The 11,322-nt window shown below is 36.5% G+C and overlaps 1 long non-coding RNA gene across 1 annotated transcript; it reads right to left on the bottom strand.

The window, feature by feature from the left end:
* Nucleotides 1-156: 156 nt before the first annotated feature.
* Nucleotides 157-10,709, bottom strand: LOC124170100. Its single transcript, XR_006867310.1, has 3 exons — nucleotides 10,628-10,709; nucleotides 8,454-8,537; nucleotides 157-198 (listed from the first exon to the last, which is right to left on the bottom strand). It is a non-coding gene; the product is annotated as an uncharacterized LOC124170100 (long non-coding RNA).
* Nucleotides 10,710-11,322: the final 613 nt, after the last annotated feature.

The raw sequence follows: 11,322 nt of genomic DNA, 5'->3' as shown, positions 1-11,322 counted from the left end.
AAATAATGGAACGCTGTACTTCCTGATAGGTATTCAGACTTCTGGTTTAGCATCACATGATTCATGCTCAAACAAAGCCACACGAGTTCATTAAGTGTGCATGACACACATAAATGGACAATATATCAAGGAGAAGTTAACACTCACCAATTGGTCATTTGAGAAATAACCACAAACAAGACGGTGCGCATCCTCATTCTGAAAACACAAAAGGAACACCAAACACAATTAGTGTGAGATAACGATGTTCCAAGAGATATTTGCATGGCAGGTTTTCGCCATAGCGCTGTGATGTCTATGGCCATAACTTCACATTGCATGAGGGCAACATTCTGTACAATTTAAACAAATATCACTAGAAGCTGAAGAGAATGGTATTAATAGAAGAATAAAGAATAAAATTTTAAAATAATTAGAGGGTTACCTTTTAATGTTTCGATTTTTCAAGAAATATATTTTTATTAAGGTTGGATGGTTAATAATAGTATGTACCGAGATGTAATGAAATTTATAATTGTTCATATAATTTTGATAAAAATCACAAACTCGTTCTCTACTTTATGGTATTCCATTATACGATTCCTTGAAATATCAACTTATACTTACACCACTACTTTGTTTAGTTAACGCGGCCCGGGTTTCAATAAGTAATCATCATCTTCAGACGCAAATTATGATGTTCTTTTCTTATAAGTGTCAACTAGCTAACGGAGGAAGAGGATGATTTTAAAAACGGACGTCAGAATTAGGGAAAAAGATGGGTAGATATATTCGTTTGTGGGATGGCTGTCCTCACTTTCAAATTTTTAAAACTTTCCAAACGCTCTCTAAATTCTTATTCACGACAGTCTTTGCCAAATTATTAATCATCATTTAAAAATCGCTTCAATGGAAGGTGCATAGTAGGTGTTAACCAAAATCAATTTTATCATCTCGGTTATTTTTTAAGCCATTAAATGTTCTTTCTTCCTGACACCGAAGCTTCTTCCTGTCTGCCCCACGTAGACACCATTGCAATCGGTGCATTTCAATGTATAAACTCAACATCTGTCTCTTTGGTCAATCGAATCCTTACATGTTACAAGCAGTCTTCTCAGAGTGACACCCTGAAATGTTTTAAACGACTTAAGTTATCAAAATTGTTACTTTATCTACGTTAACACATTCCTAAACAGATTCATTCGCTGGTAAGAAATAACCAGGGGAGGCGAGAGTAATTGTATCATCGCGCATTTTCGGTTGTAATTCCTACACATAGTGTTTACGATTCTCTCATAATAATCAGATACACTCGTATTTGAAATAAATTTGGTGACCATAAAGAAATAAAAGTAATTTTGATTCGTAATTAATCATAGTTTTCAAATTTCTAACTATTCGTCCCATAAAATGTGGGAAATAACGTAAATAAAAGCACCGACGCTGTCGTTTCAGCGAGAGTGGAACCACTACTAGTATAAAGACCAGTTGGAAATAAATTTGTTTCTTCTCAGTTTACCTTTGGCAACTTAAGAAAACCATCATTGTCGGCTAGTACATCCCACCTAAATGTATCACAACAAGCTCCAGAGTTAGCGCTGTTAATAAGTTTGAAGAAATGGGAGATATCAATAGGATAGTTTCCTTCTTCAAAGAAAACGAAAGGAATTGATTGCGATTCCTTACCCACCATTAGTGTAGTCATAATATTCAAATTATTTGGTTTTAGAAACCCGAGTTTAGACTAATATTAATGGTCAATTTTAATCTAATTTTAAAAAGGCCAGATTGGCACCCATACGATGCCACTCCACATGACGTCACAGGGACGTATATGCTCTACAGGTTGTTAAGAGTTTTACATCGTCTGTGATTACCAATGCATGCATGTGGCACAGAGCTCAGAGAAATATTTCTCAATAATCACTTACTAAAATTGCCTATGTCCGGAAAGTTTTCTTCGTTTGATAGGGTACTAATAATGTTTGTTCAAGCCAAGCGTTTCCTGCTAGCAGGGTACTCTGCTACCTGCTAGCAGCCTTCATCGTATTGGCGCTCATATCCTCGTCCCAAGGTCACCTCACACGGCGGCAGCCAGAACCAAAATAGTATCATACAGGCTTTTCCCAGCATTTATTTATAGCCGTCGCATTTTCGCGCGCTTGAAAATTTTCAATGTTTATTTAATCACGAAAAATAGATATCGCCATTTCAACACCTAAAAGCGTGAAATGCGTGCCTCATTAGTAATAATATTTTGATTTAGGAAATAAAAATAATGGTAAAAAATCCTATTGCGGTCATAATCGTATACTTATTAATAGTATTACATCATCATTCAAATACATCAACATCTGCGTACCACCCTGCAAGTACCTCAATAGGTGTTTGGCGGGGGTTTTTATGGCACCTGCCTTTTACACACAAAAGGAAATACCTTTTCAAAATTACGACTAGCATTTATTAAGGTCTATAATGTGAGTTTGAAAAACGAATTCCCATACCTATCCAAAATATCTCTCTTATAAATCGTATCAGACCTGGAAACCTGGTGAGGCCCTAATATGTTGTTCTCTGCGTCGCTCATAAAGATTTCCATTCTCCATATCTCACGCAATATAAGTAAGCCTAGCGCGCAGCCTCCGAGTCTCTTGTGGCTCCCAACCTAATTTGCTTAACATCTTAGTAACGCCTTCTGTACGCCCGCAGCAATTTTTGAGTGCGAAATGGCACCTATCTTTTATTTTCACGACCAAGAATATTCTCACAGTATGCTTGACTACTTCTCAATTCTGCAGTAGTCTGCCTTCACTTTACCTGTCGCTTTTATGTTGAAACTATCCACCGCACATACATGGAGATAATTGTCCACCTCCGCAACAAATGTGGCATTATCAAATCCAGTCTAGTCCAGTAATAATACTTAAAAAAGGACCTTTTAAGTATGTTGTAAAGTTTTCTAAAAATATATTTTTCATTATTCTTTTAGATTATAAATACACTCTTGTATACTTTTGAACCAATTTTTATAGCACTTTTTCTATTCCGATTGAGGTATTACCAAAACATACATTTTTAACGCATCAACAGTCATTTTGGCGTCGAAATCGTTGACCACGTATTTTATTCTCCAATATCGGAAAAAAATGAAATCATAGGGAGCCAAATCGTAACTTTATGATGGATGATTCGATGTTTTGACCGGTTTAATATTCAGTTGTTTGGGCATAAGTGTGGGATCTCGCATTGTCACGATTATGGATGATCCTACGTCACTTGTTGTTTTTTCTTATTTATTTAAAGGCTTTTGTCACACAAATTGTTGTGTACCATTTAGCCGTCCTGCGATTCTCCAACGGCACTGGTGCCACCTGCCCGTCTATCCAGAAAAAACAGGCGACAAATTCCTTCATAGTGTTTTTGGCAACAACAACTTTTGTTGGGTTTGGCTCATCTTGGAAGACTCGCACAGTCGATTACTATTGACAGACGGGCTCATATGCATAGAACTAAGATTTTTCACCAGTGAAATTGTTATACACGGCTTTTGACGTGCCGTAGTTGTATTTTTTGAGCATTTATTGGCAAAAATCGACATGAGATTTTATTGAGCGATTGTCAAACTATGTGGGATCTAATACGCACAAATTTTTTTTCACGGCGAAAATTCGTGTAAAATCTCGTTTTTGCTTGTCATACTAATGCCTCAACCACCCAATATATCTTATGACGATATTTATTTATATCTTCCTCTACAGCATCGATGTTTTTTGGCACAACAATCGATGTTGGACGACATTCTCCGTCCTTCAGTGAACTAAGGCCGAGATTGAAATTAATGGACCAGTGATATACAGTGCTTTTGGTTGGCTTAAAACAGCCAAAAGTGTTAGCAAGTTGGTAGACGCACTGTTCTTGAGATAATTTACGTCGAAAGTAGTAGTCAATCATCGCGCGAAAATTATCACGAGTAAATTCCATTTAATGCCTGAGTTAAAATTTTGAATTTACTGCATGCAACACAAATAGTGCTCGCACTTCCAGACTTCCGAGTACGTATATTGTAAAAAAATCAAATATTACGATGCATGCGTCAGATGGCACCAAGGAACACCATTGTTACCAATTACGGATACATATATACTGTAATGGTTCAGACACAATTACGAGCTGCATTCAATTAGATGCATTCATTTCCCTTTGCCCGCTCAATTCCGTTAAACTTTCCCAAACCCCCCCCCCCCCCCCCGACCACGGCCCGTGGAGGAAAGCGTGAATGAGTAAGTGGGGAAAAATGTGGTCATGTAAGATTATGTAAGGCTGTGTGTGAGTGTGTTTGGGAGGACGGGAACCCGGGTTTTTCTTGTCAATAACGTGTTCCTCCTCCCTTTCTTGTGCGTTACCCCACCACAAGATGGGAATAATAAAAAGGTTGTGCGCGTGGAAGAAAAAAGGACAATTTTGAAGTGAGTGCCGGGCGGAGCCCATGCCCCAATTTTGGGTACGACACGGCAGAGAATACGAGGGGCCTACCAAATCACGCGACTGATTGGTCTGAAATAAGAGACCCCCCCTGTCCAAAGGAGCAAGGACCAGCTGAAGAGGACGCATTCCCTCCGTTCCGGATGCAGCTTCTTCCTCCAACAAGGGAGAAAGGAGTGTGCAGTAAATGGAACGAGAGTTTGTTGGATCCAACCTGGTCAACGATCAAGTAAGATCGCAACTATCCCCCCCAAAGCCTTTTTTGTCTTCTGCCAAATGTAAAGACAGACAGTCACGAAACGCAGCCGTTACTCAGTGAAAGTGAAATTAATCACCAAAGTAAAATTAACACTCGTTGAAATGGACTTTCATTTACCTCTCTCATCAAGAAATAATTAAAAAGTGTATCATTATTTACGTGTTCACAACCGAACAGTATTTTGTTATTATCATTTGCTACTTCAATTTCATCTTGAAAATCAAGTTATATTGTTGTGTTTTTCTTTTTATCATGGATGTGTTATAAATTGTTTCCACCAGCTCATACATCATTAGTTTATAAGAGGGTTTCTTTTTGTTTTTTCATATGCAGTCTTATTGTTTGAATTATATTTTTTTTCGCTGAAAGAGTTGAGTAAGTGTTTTGTTTTAACTCCTTCACGGGTCATCTCAGGGAAAAATATCCCTCACCATTCCTTTCGCCCCGTTCATTTTTCTTTCCGTGAATGCGTTGTGGAGGAGGGCATAAGCGCCCAAACGTTTCCCATTAGGTTGAATCGGGAACCCCCCACCCGCAATTATTTCCAAAGAAGGGGAATATTTTTAATTTCTGTTGAATTGTACGAAGAGAGTGGCATAGGTTTGTCACGTAGGTCCCATGCGGGAGGGATCCACGCGGATTTAAATATTTTCTTTTGTTTTTGTGAGACATCTCCCCCCGGTTCTATTTTGGTATCCGAGCGAGCCAGGGGTGGGATGCCACAATACCAAGGACCTTATAAGTAAGTTGTACAGTTTTCTCTGTTTCTCAAGGACCCTCCTAATGTCATTGCTCTACCAGCGAGGTTCTTTAACTATGAACCTTTAGTTGGTGCGGAACTACTTACTCGATTCGTTGGTGCAGAATTTATAAGAAGTATTTCCATGGAACTTCAATGTTTTTATCATCTACTTAAACTATAAAGTCCGTGTACGATTTATTAAGCATCTCCCAAATTTAGTAAAGTTGCATGTATCAAATAAATGAATATTCCGTTTCGGTTTTACAAACGAGCCTACTCCAATTTTTAAGGTTGCAAAAACACACTGTGATCACTAAAACAGTCAAATATATTGATTTGTTTCATTTACTTATGATGGCTTATTGATGAAAGGCCTAATGTTTGATTCCTCACATACACTCGTAAACTACTTGTGTGAGTAAATTTCTAGTGCGGTAAGTAAGATCACGCTAATTTCCATCCTATTTGAATTCGGTTTGCAGTGTAAGTACCCCAATTTGCAAATGGAAGATTAAAATTTCCCCTGATTATTACACCTATTCAGTTTCTCCAAGTAAATGTTTATACTGATTTTATAATTGGTAAATAGTATCAACTTTTAAGTTTGGAGATCTATAAAAAGAGCAAACATGTATACTCCATTTGTTTTGTTGTTTGATTGTAGCCCATACTCTTTATATTTTATTGCCGGTAATTTCGTAGGCGATGCTGTGTAAATGTGAATTACCTGATAGAATTACTCCGCTACCAGTTCTATCGCGTAGATCGCATCTATAAGTTTTATACCTTCGCTGACTCTAATATATCCTCTGTAATCACACCCTAGGTTCCTATGACCATATCTTCTCCCTGAAATATATGCTCGATTTTGCGCCTTTGTTTTTGATGCTACGGCATTCAACTACGACAATCTTACTGCTATATTTCGTGGACTAATTTTTGGTTGATTCTTTTCCACGCTTATGCTCTATGTGGGCGAATTACTAGGGAAGTGTTTATTGCATTGATTTAATTGCTTTCTCTGAGTAAGCGTTTTGGAATTTTGTTTTTTTCCTGGCACTATCGCTCCTAAGTTAATTTTATGTAAAAAGTTTTGTAATGCGGATTACCTCAGGGGCTACTTTTAGTTAAATATCTTTAATCGTTCAAAAAATCAGTAGTAACTTTTTCTTGAGTCAACTGCATTAATTATGTTTATGTTCAGGATGTCTCTTTTAAAAAGTGAAAAAAGTTTAATTATTCCGGATAATAACACTCTCAGAATGTTACCGCCATACCGCGCACAGTGTAGACCTGCTCGGCCACGGGGTTACATATTGGTAAGAGATAACCGGTGAGTCCAAATATGAATCTAAAAATAGGAGAAATCTCGCCATAGAGCTCGAAATAAAACATTTCGTCGGCCCAACGTGAGTGTGGACGTGAGTTACCCCAGTACATTCCATCCACTAATCTTAATTCCGATTGGGCTTCTGCTCCTGGCGTTTGTCTCCAGCTTCGGTAGCTAGGTCGCGTCCACCTCCGTCCTCGTCGGCTTTTGGTGGCATACGAGTGAGGGATGCAGGTCGCTTTATGTGCCAACCTAACAAGTTTTCACCGACCCGGCCCCATCAGTTAAGGAGGACTCAAGGGTGTCTACATACTTTTGAAAACGATAGTACGTCACTGTGCACCACTGCTTCTCTTTATTCTCGTCAGCCGAAAACATTTGGTCGACAGTCAATCTTCTCTGCTCTTTAAATATCAATTTGTCCATTAAACTTAGTGAATAACCGTTGGCTGTAGCAACTTTTTTAATGGTGATTTTTAATTTCCCTAAGTCTTCATTTGATTGCTGTAAGCTTAACAGGCGGTGAATCATGGAATGAAAACCTAAAAGTTTGTGTGAGTAACGGTGTATTGAGCTTACTGAGTTGATATAATCGGTATAACCTGGTGTCTGAAAAATGAAGAAGAAATGCCGGTATTCATCGAGTTTGATTGTAAGATTTAGATAATATAGGCAATGGTTGGTGTCACTTTCAAAGGTAAATGAAATTGTAGGATGGATATCATTCAGAAAACTCAAGAACATATCCGTTGCCGATCAGTTCCATTCCAAAGCATAATTAAATCTTCAACGTACCGGTATACCACTGTATTTAGTTGGCTGTTTCTCGTGCTAAAAATGTTTCCTTCCGAATGATCAACCAAAATATCTGCCACTCTGAGAAGACTGCTTGTAAAATGTGAGGATTCGATATACCAATGAAACAGATGTAGAGTGTATTCAATGAAATGCTGCGATTGCAATAGTGTCTACTTGGGGCACACGGAAAAGTTTATAAGACAGGAAAAAAGAACATTTTAGAGCTTAGAAAAACAACAAAGATGAAGAAAGTAATTTTGCTAAACACTTAATACGCAACTGCCATAGGAGCAATTTTAAAATGAATTATGATTATTTGAAAATTAATTAAAAATTATGCAATGACCGCCTTAGACCGAATTAGAATCTAGAGAGCATTTGGAAATTTTAAAAATTATTTAAAGTCCGGACAGTAATCTGATAAACGAATATCTTTACCCATACTTTCCTCTATTCCGACGTCCATTTTTTAAAATTCCCCTCTTCCTCCATTTAGTGACTAGGTAACAATAATACGATAAATGCATGATAATATGCGCCTAAAGATGATCGATTACTCATTGAAACCCAGGTCACGTTAACTAAACAAAGTGGTGGTATAAGTGAAAGTTGGAATTCCAAGACAACGTATAATTTTGACAATAAAAATTATAATAGTTCTGTCAATTTATCATTTTCCCCATTCCCAAAAAGAAAATGTCATTAAGGGTACAAATAAGTTGTTTAAGGATGAGCATAAAAAAATCATAGAATAAATGATCCAGATTCTATTTTGCGACGGTATACCCTATTCCTGAATTCAAACCTATATGACGAAAAATTACATCTAGCATTTAAAATATAATATAAAGAGCCTAACTTACTTTCCAGAAGGACTCATCTTATCCCACGTCTCGTTCATAAATTTCAATTTCTCCTCATCAATCATATCCTCATCCACAGCAGTGCTGAAATAAACAAAGACAGTACATTGTATTCAACGGCAATACTTTCCTAGTAGAAAAACACTGAATTTTACCAAAATTTTCATAAAATCCCAAAGACATTGTAGTATCGCAAACAGCACAGTTTACTCTATCATTCACGAATATATCAGCAAGCAACAACCAATTACAAAACATTCTAATGTTTAGTAACAGGGATGTATTTACATACATAAAACCCCTCCAAAACTAACGTAGAAATTAACATCAACATTATAATACCATAGAAAATACATGAAAACCAATGTTTAATTATAAAAAAAAACTAATATAGCATGCTACGCTTTTAAATTAAAGGTTGCAAACTGATTTGAATACTGTGCCTAGCCCACTCAAAATGTGAGGCTCAGATTTTTTATTGAGATCTGTTTCATATCCTTCTTTAGTTTCACATTCATTGTAAAACTTACCAACTATTGTTATCTGATATGTATGCCTTTTCCAAAAAAAAAAATGTTATTGTACAAGTTGAAGCAATTATTTTCTAAAACCCAAAACCTTTATAACGGCCGCTTTTATCCGTTTCGGCACATTTAACACGCGGAAATCCTTAAAACACTACGTAACCCAAATTAAAATTTATAACTATCTCGCCATGGTTACATTCTATCAGTTTATTTGTATACGTATCAACAACGCATGTTGGCAATAAAGATAACCTTCCCCTAGGCTCGCGTTCAAAAATCTATTTTGCAAAAGTCCCATTAGTGGCACAGTGAGGAGTTTTATGGTATGAAAACAAACACTTGCTCACAAGGAAACACAAACCTAACCCTGCTTGTCTCGCGTTCCGTAACAGCCTATTTAAAGCCCCCCTTTAAGGTTAAAACACCATCACTTGAAGCTTTGTCCGAAGGTGGGTGGAACCTAGGCAAAAGACATCCTGTGTAAGTTTCCATTGGTCTCATAGAAGTTTTAAAACTCAAGGAACGTGAACTGACAGTCGTCAATGATTATAACATTGGTGTCCAAAATGGGCAAAGCATTCTCTCAGCTGATCAATCGTTGATTGTGATTTTGCTTTTGCCATTTCATAAACCTCTGGTCAATTAGAGAGAGTATCAATAAATATCAAGGACATTGTCCCTGAAAACGTCCCAGAAATACATGTGAATCCGGTCAAATGCGTGTTTACCATCATCAAACTTGATTGAAACTGATTTTCCCGTGTACCTGGAAATTCTTCAACAAAGACGATTGCTTCTAACATAACTCTTATTGTATTCACCCAGCCCTGGCCACCAAAGGTAATGGTAAATACAGGGTATATTGTTCATAATTTTCAGAACTTATCTTTAATGGAAATTATTCTGTGATCTGATATTCAATATGGTATTTACCTTTCAATCCTTTATAACCTAGAGCTGCTTTGGCCTGAAATCCAATTTTAATTTTTTTCATTTTGAAATATTTTAAATTTTGCACTCAATAATAATTACGGTGGCTGATAAATATTTCGTCATTAGACCATGCACCACAAAATAATATGTAGTTCACACATTTTCTCAAAAGAGCGGAAAATATACGTATAATTGATGTTGCTTAGAGGAAACATTGGGTTATAATGGGTTACATTTGATATTTTTAATAATTGTAAAAATTTGATAGAAAATGCTATTTTTTGTATTCACAATTCCCACACTATAAGTAATAATTATCTGAAACATATTATAAGTTACTGCACATCTTGTTTTAGATGTGCAGTATATCTACAGTATTATGTTATTTATTTTTTATAACATGGCTTATAAAGATTTTTTATTAAGTTGTGCTAATTATAATTATTATATATGATGCATTGATAATTTAACCAACATCTAATAAAACACTTATGCATATTAATTATGAAATAATCTTTTTTATTATCTTTCAACTTGACTTTGATTTCATTATGAGGAGTGAATGAGCCATGGAGTTAGAATACTTGGTTGAACAGTGATCCCTGATAAAGTGGCTCCTACTCAAGCAAAGCTTTGCATTGAATCACCAAGAGTGTAGTTACCACATGCATTTTAGCATTCATTATGATGTAAAGTTTGCGTCAATGAGCTTACCTTAGCTTTTCGGTAACTTCAATCAGTACCTTCAGGATTTCAACCATCAGCTTATGATCAGGTTTGTAAAAGCAGGTGTTCCTGCAATATTATAATAACGTTGATCATAATTTCTCATGTAAATTAGTATTCAAAATGTAGAATTGTCTGTTAACATAATGTCTTGTTTATTATTTTTCATTATGATAGCGTTTAAAAATTAAAGCGGCCAATATTTTTTTCTATTTTAAGCATTTCTCAACTTTTGCCATATTTAATATCTGACGGGGGCTAAAGATGGCATCAATAACGCGCTATATTGCCTAACTAAATGAGTCACCAGGTCACTTTCATTTCCTGCCAAATCTTCGCGCCCTATACACTCGTTTTATACCTCCTCAAATGTGGCCTCCCCTTCCGCGATCGTACCGCTTACCGCAACGTCCTCACACTTACCAAATTCCCGTAAAACAACACGTTTGTCTGGAAATTTAAAATGACGACATTTTTTAAGGCCAATAACACCTTGCAGTTTTCATTACAAATGTATCCCTAAAATTGCTGGGCAAAGTCAGTTTTTAACAACCAAGCACATTAAGTCAAACATTTTATTGCCTATCGCAAGAGTTATCAACACCTGTTGGGTTAACGGAGCTGATTTTCGCTGGTCGGCACCAAACATAAAAGATTTCCCAAGGGGTAAAGTGGGCAATTCA

This window comes from Ischnura elegans, chromosome 13 (genome assembly GCF_921293095.1).
Source record: "Ischnura elegans chromosome 13, ioIscEleg1.1, whole genome shotgun sequence".
Classification (NCBI taxonomy): domain Eukaryota; kingdom Metazoa; phylum Arthropoda; class Insecta; order Odonata; family Coenagrionidae; genus Ischnura; species Ischnura elegans.
This window is presented reverse-complemented; position numbering and strand designations above follow the sequence as displayed.